Below are 13,158 nucleotides of genomic sequence, written 5' to 3'. Positions count from 1 at the left end.
TTAAACAAAATGTAACCTTGACCATCTTGATAGTTTAGTCAACACTTCATTGTCAGTCATTGCCACACCTGAGTTAGTGTTCACCTAAGCAATATTTCTACATCTGACTTAAGGGTTTTAGCTAAAACTAAAAATGGTCTGCAGGCATATGAAATAGAAGACCAAGATTACCATGAATAATTAACAGACAGCAACATTGCAGAAGGAGGGATAACTTGATTAATGGAACATCAAGACCATTTAAAAGGAGAGAGGTTCACTAATGCTTGTGGAGTGAAGATAGATAGATTAGTAGGAATCAGGTACATTGTAGTGAGCTATGAAGTCATTTGACTCCCTCAGTACTGCCTGAACAGAAATTCTGCTGTCTCCCCTATACAGTTTGTCTTAAAGTTTGAATAGAGAAGAAATCAAAGGGAAGTACAACTGCACCACTGCCTATGCCCCCTGGATCCTCCTAACTGCAGTTTAGTTAGATCCTGGTTTATTGGTGCATATGTAGCATGCAGCTGGATATACCTCTTAGCTTTTCTAGTGGTTATGGCAATTATTTCAACGTTTACTCAGAGAGAAATGGAGCACTTCTGCTTTTCTTAGCAAAAAAGTTTTTATTTCTGAATTTCTAGCAGAGATGGGAATTTAATTACGGAATTAACAACATGCTATTAGTATCAGGGTTAATCTTTAGAAGGTTTAAGCAAGTTTAGAAGCTAGGGGACAATACTAATAATGATAGCATTTTGGATTCAAAGGGTGCATCCAGCCAAGTGTGCACATGCCTCTTACAGGTCCCAAACCAGTTTAAGACGCTGCAAGAGGCACGCTGGGACCAAAAAAACATTCCCCGCACTACATACTTGCAGTGCAGGGTCAGAATTTGGTACTTGGAGATCCAGGTATCAAAAAATACCCTGGGGGGAAAAAAGCGGAGCAGGCAACTGAAAGCTTGGGTCTTCCACAGAGACGCTCTGATAGCTAGCCAGAGTGCAGGGCAAACAGCGGTGCAGGCTGCTGCGACCTGGACCCGGACCATGTTCCCGGTAAGTAGGGGGTGTGGGGGCCTAAAGGAGCAGGGGGGGACTACTGAGGTGCGAGGGACCATTAGGGGACAGCTCGGAAGGGGTGGGTCCCCCACCTGCCCCCCGCCGGGCTCACATGCCCCCCGCCTAGCCCCAGCTCCCCCTGCAGCTTACTGGCAGCAGCAGTGGTGACTGGGTGTACTGGAAGCCTCGTGGCACAGCCTCCCCACATGGTGCAGGGCAGCAGGGAGCAGTGCTGCTCGGCCCTGGCTGCCTGGCACCCACACTGCCTTTCCCATATCATGTGAATGCGGCCTGGCTTGGTGCTGTGCGCTTTTGGGCAGTTTGAGACTGCTCAGGCTGTCACCTGGGGCCCCGTGCCACCCATGGGGACTGTTTGCCACACTGGACCGGGTCCTGCGGGCATGGGCCCCATGTGCCATTGAACTGGGTCACTTCCATGCTGGCCCCTGGCTGCAGATCCAGGAGGAGCTGGGCAGGGTTATTTTGCCCCAAGTGGCACAACTTCCTCCACACCAAAGTGCTTGTCTGGGCATGTGCACCGAGGCAAAAATCCCTGGCTCAAATTTGTGCCACTCTTATTTGAGCTGGTGCAAGCGTGCATGTGTGGATGTGCCCCAAATGTCTCAACTCTTAAGTATTCCATTAGTAAAGCAGTCCGTGGCACTTTAAGAGCAGCAGGCCAAAACTCATTTCAAGTTGGAGGCAGGCCAGCACTTCCAACTCAGATGCCTCTGCCACCATTTCTCCCTGATGTTTCACCCCACCACCTGTCCACAACATGGGCTAAGCCTCCTTGGGTGCTGGAATGCTACAGAATGCTACCTCCATGGACTGGATAAAATGACTCTGGGTTGGATGCAACTCATGGGCCATAGGTTGTTGACCTGTGCCTTCATAAAAAAGGCTGTCCTTAAGTTAAATGGAGTTCTTGTTTTTGTGCATGTCTAATGTGCCAGTGTTTCCCATTATGACTGATACTTGGAGAACTGTGGTGAATTCTATCATAAAATCATAGAAAATGAAGGGTGGAAGGGATGATAAGAGGTCATCTAGTCCAACACCCTGCTCAAAGCAGGACCATCCCCAGCCAAGAATTTCTCTAGCTGAGTCTTAAAAACCTAAGGATGGACATTCCACAACCTTTTTGGGTCGCCTGTTCCAGTGCTTTATTACCCTCCTAGTGAGAGAGTTTTTCCTAATATCTAACATAAACTTCCCTTGCTGCAACTTGAGACCATTGCTCCTTGTTCTGTCATCTGCCACCACTGAGAACAGTCCAGCTCCATCCTCTTTGCAACCACCTTCAGGTACTTGAAGGCTGCTATTAAATCCCTTCTCAGTCTTCTCTTCTCCAGATTAAATAAAACCAGTTCCCTCATCCTCTTCTCAGAAATCATGTGCTCCAGCTCCCAAACCAGTTTTGTTGTTCCCTGCTGAACTAATTTGTGCACATCCTTTTTGTAGGGGAGCAGAGACAAAGCTGAACACAGTAGTTCAGATGTGGCCTCACCATTGTTGAATAGAGGGGAATAATTACTACCCTTGATCTGCTGGCAACTTGTGAAGGAGTAATAAGGCAGCTGCTTTGGAATTTGGGAAACAGGAAGAGCGAGTAGTAGTGCTGAGTAGAGTGTTGTGCTCTCTGCTGTTCAAAACTGTTCTGGAAGTCAGCTAAACATAAAGCAGACTTTGTGCTTCTAGACCTGTGCAGTTAAAATCTCCAGTCCGGCCCCTGTCATGGTTTATGGGTCTACAAATCATGGGTGGGCTGGAAGGTCATATGCTGGTCCTGGCCAAGTCATGATTGACCAGTAGGCTGCTGATTAAATGGTTGTTGCTGCTTCTGTTGCCACATAAAGGTAGTAGGAAGATGTGGCAGCTTCCCCTCAGTAGTAGTGGAGGATGGCAACAGGTACACTACTGCCATTTCCAGTGTTTGAGCCTCCACTCGTCCCCCAAGACCCTTTAGTTGGTTTAGAGAGGAATGAAAAACCAAGTTGTGAGCTGCCCAGCAGTTGTCTACCCACTTGAGGCACTACAAAGCCCTAACAGGCAATGCAAGGGTTAAGCTTCAGCAATGCTGATAGAGGAACTGGTTCCTTCCAATACCTTAAGGGTGAGAAGCAGGATGAGGGAAGTATATCTGCAGGAATTTGAAATGTGACCACCTGGTGCTCCAGACATCCTTTCATAACGGTCACAAACCCAGAATAAACAACCTACCTCATGTCTTTTATTTCAGAGAGATGGCCTGGATTCCAAGGAGACAGTACGTAAATATGCTTGAATCAACAAAGTAAGTATTGAGGAAACCTATCCAGTTTCAAAGGAAATTTAGGAAGGCAGAAGTCATTGGTTTTAGACACAAATTTAGATGAAGAGAGCTCCCCCTTTGTTCCTGTCTCTCTCTGTCAGCTCTCTATGGGTCTCTGACAGGGCTTCTCAACCCTTTTTGGCTTGTGGCACCCCTTGGAAAATGCCACCTTAGTTTGCACTTGTTTTCTGACTGCAGAAGCAGCTGAGCAGTTCTTCTCTTGCAAAGAATTCAAAGCCCACAACGGGTGACAATGGTTTTAACACCATGGCTTTCTCCTTTCCGGGGATATCTGATGAACAGGTTCCCACACCTAACTGTGCTAATGTTATGTGGCACCCTTGATGGGAGAGAATTGCTGGTTGCCCCTGGGTGGGAATCACTGGGCCCCAACTTGCCACCTGCTGGTAGGGTGCTTCGCAATCACCAGCTGGCTGCTTCCTCTGGCTCATCAGTCACTGCAGGGTGCCTGACTTGCATCCCTGCAACTTGCATGCCCTTGCCTGATGCTCAGGGCCTGCTGAGGGGGGATGGTAGCGCAGGGTTCCCTTTGGGGGCCGGTGTGAAACCCTGCCTGTCTTTTCCTTCTCTCTGCCCAGGAGCCAGGGAGAGAAGTGCTGTCCCTCCCCCCCACAAGGAATCCCCGGCCTCCGTGTGCCAGAAACCCCGGCCGGGTTAGGCTTTGACGCTTATTCTCGCTCCTACGGGAAAATTGCAATTTTTGGGCATCAATGAGGCCCATGATCCTCTGGCCTGGCCATGGCTCAGGCTTGCGAGGGGCGGCGGGCAGGCCCAGGCGTGCAGATGCCTGGGCACGGGCGGGGGCTACGCGGCACGGGCCGCGTGACGTCGCGGTGGAGGGAGGCCGCGGTTACGTGACAGGCTGCCGGCTCCAGCAGGCCTCGCGCCCCTACCTTCTCCTCCGCCCACCAAGGCACCCCGTGGTGCACACTAGGAGTTGTAGGCTGCTCGCGCCCCACTGCACGTCGGGAGCCGTAGTTCCTCCAGCCCCGCGCGTGACGCGCGGCCGGCCCCGCCCCTTCCCCTCCCGGGCTGTGGCCACGCGCGGCGGTTCCGCTTCCCTCTCTGGCCGCCGCTGCCTCGGTGGGTCCCGCCGCCGCCATTGTAGCAGGCTCCCGCCCCGCCCCAGCGCCCCCTTGGCGGCCTCCCGGAGGCGGGAGCAGCGGGAGCCCCGGGCGGTGCAGGTGAGTCAGCGGGGGGCTCCCACCTGCCCGCGCCCCTGTCCGGGGGAGGGGGGGAGTCACGTGTGTGCCCAACGGCCCGCGGAGGGGCGGGGCTCTCCCGCACCGGGACAAAGCGGGGGCACCGGGGGGGCTGTGGAGCGAAGCCCCCCGGGGTGCCCGCGTGTGCGCGGCTGCAGCAGGTGCGGGTGGGACACGTGTGGAACCGCTCCCCAGGGCTGGAGCCGCTGCCGGGCCTGGAGCCGCCTCAGTGCCGGACCGCCGCCGCCCTCTCCCCGCTCCGCTTCCTTTTGGCTGCGGGGCGCCGGCCGAGTCCGTGTGTCCGTGTCCTGCCCCACTGCCCGGCCCAGCGCTGCGTGGAGCCCGGGGCTGCTGCTGCTGCCTGGCCGCCGGGCTCGGGCAGGGGAGAGAGGAGTTTGTGGCGGAGGAGAAAGCCTTGGCTGAACGGCTCCCGCTCAGGGCTGCGGCCCCTGCCCCACCCTCCCGCGCTGGGCAGGGATGTTCGCTTAAGGCCGAGCTGCGGCGGAAGTTATTTCACTCGTGGACCAGAGAATTGAACTTGGCCTCAGATCTGGGTGATGTGGTAGAGCAGGTGCTGGCCATGGGTCAGAGCTGCCTGGTGAGCAGGGGCTTGGGTGCCCGGCTGTTGCTGCGGGGTGGGCAGTGCTTCACCTGCGCTGGGTTGTTTTGGTGCTGCGGGACAATGGTGCTGACCCCTTCCCTAGAGCTAAAAGGGCTGTCATTCCTCTGTCGCAGTCTAGCATGACTGATTGAGGAGGGCAGTGCAGAAAACCCAGAGCTACTTTTCTTGAGTTGTGCATGAGTAAAGTCTTTAAAGGTTAATTAAAGAGCTCTCCCTCCTGTTTCAGAGGAAGGGTGTCAAACTCCCCCGTGCTCTAGGCTGGGTACAGGCTGTGGGGCTCCTGTGGGGCTCAAGCCCTGGGTACGCAGTGGCAGTAGCTCTGGCTCTGACCTGGGACACATGGCAGCAGCAGCTCCAGCTCCTGACACATGCCCTGTTCTAGAGCTGGGGTTGCTTCTTCCACTGATGCTGCTCCATGCCCCCTGCAAAGGTGGCAGCTCCAGCTCTGGCCTGGGCATGCAGCAGTGTTGAACAGCAAAGTGGTTGGAGGAGTAAGGAGGCTGTATCTGCCCTAGTCCAGCTTCCTGCCGCTTGATCACCAAGTTCACCATGGCCAAGTGCCCCAGGTTCTGCAGCGGGCCATTCCCCCTAGCCACATCCTCATTTTCCCCATTTTCTGGTGGCCCAGAGAGCTGGATAGAACAGCTTCATGGGTCATGTTTGGCAGCCCTGTTTTTAGAGGAAGGAGAAGCATATTGTACTTGAGTATTTCATTTGTTTTGGATGCACTTGTGAAACAGCTGGTTATGTTCTCTGTGGCTCCTTAAGTGCACATGGATCTTGACTCTGAGCTAGGCTATGTGTAGGCTTGCTTGTTAAGAAGCTTGGTTGGTTTAATGAATAATATCCTGAGTGTACAAGTGTCAGCCAATACATCTTGGGTGCTAAGGCAGAACCACGTCAGAAGTCTTGGTGTTGTAACTGCTTGCTGTTCTGTGCAGTGCTAACCCACAGTGAGTAGAAGCTGATTGGCTGGGAGGAAACTGCATGCATACAGTTATCTTGCAAATGCCCTTCTGGGGAGTTTTTTCCTCTGGAACAGGTGGTATTGTCTCTGTAGGAAATGGGAGAGTGAATTACATAGACTAGTGCTTTTACCATGTATGGCAATATTGAGCTTTATGGCACTGACTGAATCCTTACCTTAAAAAAAAAAAAAAAGAGAGAGAGTAGACTTTTGCGCTGTTTAAAATGTCAGCCTTTAAATAATATGCTTTTTTTTAAAACATGTGCATTTAAAATACTTCTTTGTAAATATTGATGATGACGGGTATGGTCCTAGCTACTGCCAGTCTCATTTATTTAGGAGTATGAGAGGTTGCACAGGTCTGACTTAGAGCTATTTTTGGTTTGGTCTGGCCTCATTCCCGTCTCATTTTCTTTCATCTCTGCCTTCATCGTCACCTTTTGGGTAGAAAGTTCACTGTAGGGCCATGTCAGAAATGAAGAACCTGGCCCAGTAGTTACATGTGTGAAGATGCCAGCTGTTGGGGTCTTGGGCTGGGACCCAAGCAACACCTTATAAATAGTCTTGTCTGATTGAAATGGACAGGTAGGGAGAAAAAAAGGATAGTAGGGCATGGAGCTGGTGTAGAAGAGAGGTCCCTGGCATAAGTCAAAGATCCCTGATATTCATTTGCAGCTCAAACCCCTGTGAGGAGTGGAGGGAGTTTGTATGGAATGGTTCAAGTGTGTAAACAAGTTTTTGCAAAGGCTGTTTTGTAGGATGACTCGGATGCTGTGTGGAGCAGTGTCTGGATAGATTGATTTATAGTTTGGACGTACTGGGAAATGCATGGCTGAGGATTGTTCCAAGCCCCTCTGTCAGGTTCCTTCCAAGTTATTTCAGAGTTCTGCAAATATGAAGTCAAATAACTATAGTTATACATGTTTTGTCAAGTGCCAACAACTGGGTTAGCACTGTACAAATGTTTTAAGGTCAATGAAATATACCGTTGACAGTTCTAGTAGGGGGAAAGACAAATTGAGAGGCACTCATGAGGCTTTTTATTCAAGAGTTCATTCAGTCTAGAAACTTACTGTGAACTATTTCAATCATCTTTTTCCTTGTGAAAACAGACTCACTTTGGACCAACAGGGTAGTTCCAAAAGGATACAGAAAGCTGACTGTTCTTTTGAACCTTTCCTGTTTTAACTAGAAGGCATTTCTTGGAAATATAAGCTGAGTTGGATTCTCAAGAACAAATCTGTGGTTGTCTGGTGGAGTCTGGAAGATATTACTGTGCAATAAACAAGGGGAGCTGATAAATTGCAATTAAAAATTGCCAGTACAAACATTACAGAGTGAAGGACTCTTAATACTTAAGTGTGTATGGGTGGGGTCAGTTGTATCTCTGTTGTATGATGGAAAGAAAGCATGTTTAATTCTTGCATGTTAGTTAAAGTAGTAGGATGTACTAAAGGTTTTGACATTGAAATGATATTAGTTCAGTCAGTGAACTAGTTGAAGATTGTGGATCATTGCCTTATTGAGTGGCACTGATCTTTAAGCCTTTCAGTTTTTAACTTTAAGGCTTTACATTGCTCAAGATTGATATCTTAAAGCAAAATTTCATAGCAAGTCTTAATTATACTAGTTTAACTAGATGCTGATCAGTTCCTTTGCTGCCTGTATTCAGTTTACTGGTCTAGCCTGTCATGGGGAGATGTGACTTCTGTTCCCAGCTGTTCATCTGGCCTGCTGTATCCTTATACAAATCCTTTCTTTGTCCTTCCAGTTGGGCAGTGGGTTTATCATCTAACCTTTAAAATTTCACACTTTCTTGCCAAAGGCTGATACAAAGATGGGGGTCCCTGCCAGCAAGGTTCCTGAGCAGCACTATTGTACTTGTCTTTTCCTGTTGAAGAGGGAGAAGTTAGTGGGATTCTTGCTAGGAGTCTCTTTTATAGACCATGCTGGTGTACACTCTCCATATTTTGTATCGGCTTCTGGCAAGTATCACCTCTTGCTGCTGAGGGAGAAACTTCCTGTCTCACCAGCACCTCTGAGGCATCTTGTTGCAAGTACACTTCTGCTTCTGTATCCTTCCTGTAGAGGCTGGGGGAGGGGATTAAGTCTTCAGTACTCCTTCCCCCCCTCAGTGCTCTTGGTTCCTCTTCTCCTCTGACTAACTCTTGTACTTGTGTTTCCAGAAAGCAGTACTGTATAATTAACCAAGACTCCCGGTCCCGTCGTGGTTCTGCCACCGTTCCCCTGCAGCTGTGGGACCTGGGCAAGGTGATGGGCTCCCAGGACGGCAGACTGGACAAAGAAGGCTCCTCTGAGATGTGGGGCCAGGCCCTCCCCAGAAGGAAGAACACGGTACACTTGGTGGAGGCTGCCCCACTGGGACTGGACCCCGCTCCTCCAGGGCAAGCTGTGTGGAGCCTGGCCTGGCAGCATGGAGGAGCCTTTCAAGTCTGGGGCACAGCGGTAGGAGGTTCAGAGAGCCCGTTGTCCTACCTGGGCCTCACTACTGCAGGGGGGCTGGACAGACGCACCATGGGGCCAGGAGTCTTGCTGCTGTGTTGGGAAGGCCCTACCTGGCCCCTGTCGGGGGCAGCTCCCTCCCTCCCTCCCCGTGGTGGTGGAATCTGGGCACAGAGAGTCCACAGCCCCTGTCCCTGCTCAGGGGGATGAGATTAGGCTGTGGCTCTGCAGCTGGGCAGTGGCTCCACTGTGCCCGCTGCCTTCTGCCCTTGGCTCCCTGCCGGTGGCTTGGCATAAGGGGCCGGGGCTGGGGCTATTCATGCTGGAGATCACTAAACTAGCTCATTAGAGGTAGTAAAATGGATAATTTTTTAAACAATATTTACATCCCCCACTTTGCAGCTGTTAGAGCTAGGAAATTTATTGAAAAAATTCTGAAGCAATTGATGGCTAGGCTTCATTTTTCTTTCTAGACCAATCAGATGGGCTACTTGTCTGAGGTAGGGTGGAATATTGAAGCTCCTTTTAAAGTAAATGCATTTAATCACCTTTATAAAGCATTTTCAGGTTCATGGAGGAAAACACCCTATTTAAACTGCTAGTTATCTATTACAGTGTTTAGAAGCGTTGTAACCAGTTCATCTGTGTGGATAACATGTTATGTATTTCCCAGGGTTGTGTTAGTAAATAGACCATTTTTTCCTTTAAAAAAATGGATCTAATGGAGTTAGTTTGCCATTGGATGCTAACAAACAGGATAAATGAAGGACTTGGTAACCTTGTAGTCCTGTTGTTGATGCCCAAATTTTCAGTTTTTAAAAATGATTAGCTTGCTACTTATTAACGTCAGGGCAGAACTGTGCTTGAAGGGATTTGATTGAAAAGAGAGTAGCTTGGGAGTCTCTTATTGTTCCTTGTCACAAAATACATTTTAAAGCATGCTTGTCATGAATGGGTATAGATAAATGCTCTCCTCCCTTTCAGGTATTTTATTCCAGAAGATCCTTTATAGCTTCTGGCTGAATTTATCTACCGGGCCTGCCAAACTTTTCTTTTGTGGAGGCAGGTTTACTCAGGGTTACATACTTGAATGGTAGGTATTGGCTTGTTATTGAAATAGAATATATTGTCCTGGAAAATTAGCAGTTGTCTGTTGCCAACAAACTGTTGTTATGTTTGATTCTTGAATCAGAGCAGTTCTTATGTTCACGAGCTAATGAAGGCAGCCGTGTTCTTTCTCTGTACGTACTTCTGTCATAAGATATATTTTATACTTATTACAGGTACAGAGCCTGGGAATCTGGCAAAGCAAATGCAGTGTTACTGCTGGTGTTCAATGTCAATCTGAAATACAGGTGATGGCAATTAATGGGAAAAAAATACCTTGGTCTTAGTGTGGTTGAAGAAATAGGACATGGCAGGGACTTGGGAGCCTTAGTTACATCTGTGACATTTGATAAGCTAGCTTACTTCTCTCTCCCTGTACCCTTAGTACTTGGCTTGTCTAATGTAAGCCTTGTGGGATATGGTCTGTGACTTAGATGTTTGTACATTGCCAGTACATTGAGATCCCCACCTCAGTGGTTCTGGCTATGGCTCCTAATGTCATAACAATAGTAATGTGACTTCATAGAATGACAATGGTTAAATCCATTCACAAGTTAGAGATCCCCTCTGGAAAGGGAAAGGTATTGATGGTATGTTTGCTTGGAAGCAAGCCAGAACACATGGGTCTGATCTTTCACATTTGATGTTTGGACTACCAGTTGCATATTTCAGATTTGATATTTTGTTGGTTATTTGAAGAATTTGATATGTTCTGTTAGTGACTTATGGGCTGGCATTTGGTAAACAGTATTGAGTTAATGTTCTGCAGTTAGCATTTCTGTTTTTCTTGGGGCTTTCTGAAATTGCCTGTCATCCTAATAATAAGTACATGCAAGCATATTCAATATTTCATTGTGTGATCAAATGTTTTCTTTGTCAGGTTTATCTAAATAATTTTGATCAAATGTGGCTGAAAGTAGGGGACCAGGAAGTGGTTTTTGACAGGCTGAAATACATTTTAAAAAGTGGTATATTATGGTGTTAGTTATAATTTGATATAATACAGAGTCTTTTTCTCCTGCAGTGACTGCTAAAGTGAGCAAGAATAAGGGCAGCTGGATGATGTTTTAGTGATGCAGTTTCTAAATGTTTCTGAAATTTTTTCCTTCCTGTTAAGGTGAGGGTACTGCATAAATGTCTGACTCACTGTGCAACCACAAGTTTAAACACGCCCACTAGCTTGCAACTGTCAGCAGATATGGTTTCAGAGGTTTTTGATGGGGCAAGTCACCATGGTTCAGACATCTGGTCCAGTGTATTGGGGCTTATTTCAGAAATCTATTTTTTGCCATAGGGAAGATTTCCTTCTTCCTAATATCGTCTTGCCTTATTTTAATGTTCTTTTTCTAATGGAAATACTGTACTCAGGTGCATGAAAGAAATGGAGCTGTTTCTGGAAGGGTGCATATTTTTGCTAATTGTTTTGCCCTCTAAGATTTTCACTTGAAAAAGTCCCTGGAAGTACACAAGTTAGAAGGTGGAGCGACCAACTTACAGAAAAATCGCTTTTCTTCCACACCTCCCTGGTGTTGGTGGCTGATGCAGCATGGTTTATCCTTGTTTTAAAGATCTGCTACAAAGAGCTTAGTTTGCAGTGACTTGAACTTGAAATTAACTGGTTGGGCACTCATTAAAATGTTTTTTGGTTTGAAAATGTTGATTTATTGAAACTATATTTGCAAGAAAGAATTGGTTTAAATGCATCTTTGTTTTGAAATTTTACTCATACTAAAAGTAAGAATTACAAAGTCTAGTTGAAATGAAATACTTTGAAATTACTGAAAGAAAATGGTTCAGTTGATATCTGAATTTGTCAAATTATAGTTCATGCGGAATTAGCACTTTGATATTTTTGCTTTGAATCTGGATGGCAAACGTCAAATCAAATCTCAAACTCTCATACGAAAAAACAGGACTGACCTAGAGTTCTTCAGGTGCTGTTGTGGACAGCATGGCTTATGTTGGCAGTTGATGAGCTCTAGGACCACAGAGGTAAGCTGAATAGGCGTGTCCTTGTGTTTGAACTGTGGATAAAACATCTTTAAATAGAAGAGAAATTCTGGATGTATTTTTAATGAGGATGAGTCTTTATGAAGCCAATAGTGATTTCTGTTGCTTCTCTTTTACTTCCTTTCCCATCAGAATGGATCATATTGACCATCCCTGCCTAAATGGGAGAGATGAACAGAACTTCCCCCAGATCTAGCCAGAAGGATCTAAAAGCTGTCCCTCTTCCTTACCTGCACTGAGCACATTGCCTCCACGGTTTCCTATCTCTGAGCTCAGAATCTCTCCATCTTTTTCTGCTTAACACTTTAACATTTGATTGGCTGTAAATCTGGTTCAGAGCTTGAGGGTTTTACCTATTATCCATAAGGCCAGGTATTAAGCTTGCTTGCCATGGTTACCAATACGCCTGCCATCACGTTTTCTGCAGTCCCCAGTGGGGCTTGAATACGATTCCAGACACTTGGGTTTGTTCTTCAGCTGTTTACTGGGCAAGGTGATACTACAAGTGGAACGAAGATAACTATCAGTGAAGTACAAGGGCAGTGCTCTGAACTCCAGGCTCCATTTACTTTCTTACTACTGTATAAGGGCAGTGGCTGTGACTTTTTAAACCAAGGTTTGACCTTGTACCCTGATAGGAACTGTCTTTTTGGATGAGCCTCTAGGTATTTGTAGGTGTTTGTACTCAAAATGTTATGTCTGTGTAGCTGACAGGAAAAAGGGGAGAAAAGCTTTTTCTTATTGTCCCCATGTTAGAGTTAAATGACTTGTGCAAAAGAAGGTTCTGTGCTACTCTGTACTTCCTGGCCCTATTATTGGGGGATTTATCTGTTAATAATTTGAGTTAATTTTTGCTTCAGCAGTTGCTTGGGAAGGCTCAGAACCACATGGAAATAATGCTGTTCTTGACTAGTTCACTGCTGCTTACAAAGTCTGAGTAGCTAGAATGGCAACTCTTTTGCTCAGCAAAAAAAATAGGAATATGAGCAGCAAAGGGTCTATTTCTGCAAGTTCTAAGGTTATATTTAATTTATACCCAGTTTACAGCCAAGAAGTCATATTGCAGATAAATTAGTTAGAGGCTTAGTCTTTGCAAAAAGAAATAAATCTCTGTACATGGCCAGTTAGATTTTCTTGGCCAAGACATGATTTCAGTGAATTTACAAATAGATGCATACATTTTAAGGCCACACATTACCATTATGGTTTCATAACTGGACTGTATTATCCCCATTTTGTAGATTAGGAACTGTGGCACAAAGAATGAGTGACTTGTGCAAGGTCATGCAGGAAGTCTGTCAGGGCTTGGAATTAAACCTACTTGTCCTGAATCTCCTGCCACTGTTGTTAGTTTTAATAAACAAGACCATCCTTCTGTATTTTACTGCTTTGGACATGCAGTGCACCTC

At 47.0% G+C, this 13,158-nt stretch overlaps 1 protein-coding gene across 3 annotated transcripts in view; it reads left to right on the top strand.

The window, feature by feature from the left end:
- Nucleotides 1-4,429: 4,429 nt before the first annotated feature.
- The window catches only part of PAK2 (p21 (RAC1) activated kinase 2), a 98,896-nt gene continuing 90,167 nt past the window's right edge, over nucleotides 4,430-13,158 (top strand). The window contains exon 1 of one of the 3 annotated variants that reach the window (XM_019513075.1): nucleotides 4,430-4,461. The gene's annotated coding sequence lies outside the window, so the exon portion shown is untranslated. Of the gene's footprint in view, nucleotides 4,563-4,719; nucleotides 4,742-13,158 lie in introns of those variants that run through there. The other 2 variants (XM_019513068.1, XM_019513085.1) reach the window with 2 other exon arrangements.

This window comes from Gavialis gangeticus, unplaced genomic scaffold (assembly GCF_001723915.1).
Source record: "Gavialis gangeticus isolate Ggan-Ray unplaced genomic scaffold, GavGan_comp1, whole genome shotgun sequence".
NCBI lineage: Eukaryota > Metazoa > Chordata > Crocodylia > Gavialidae > Gavialis > Gavialis gangeticus.
This window is presented reverse-complemented; position numbering and strand designations above follow the sequence as displayed.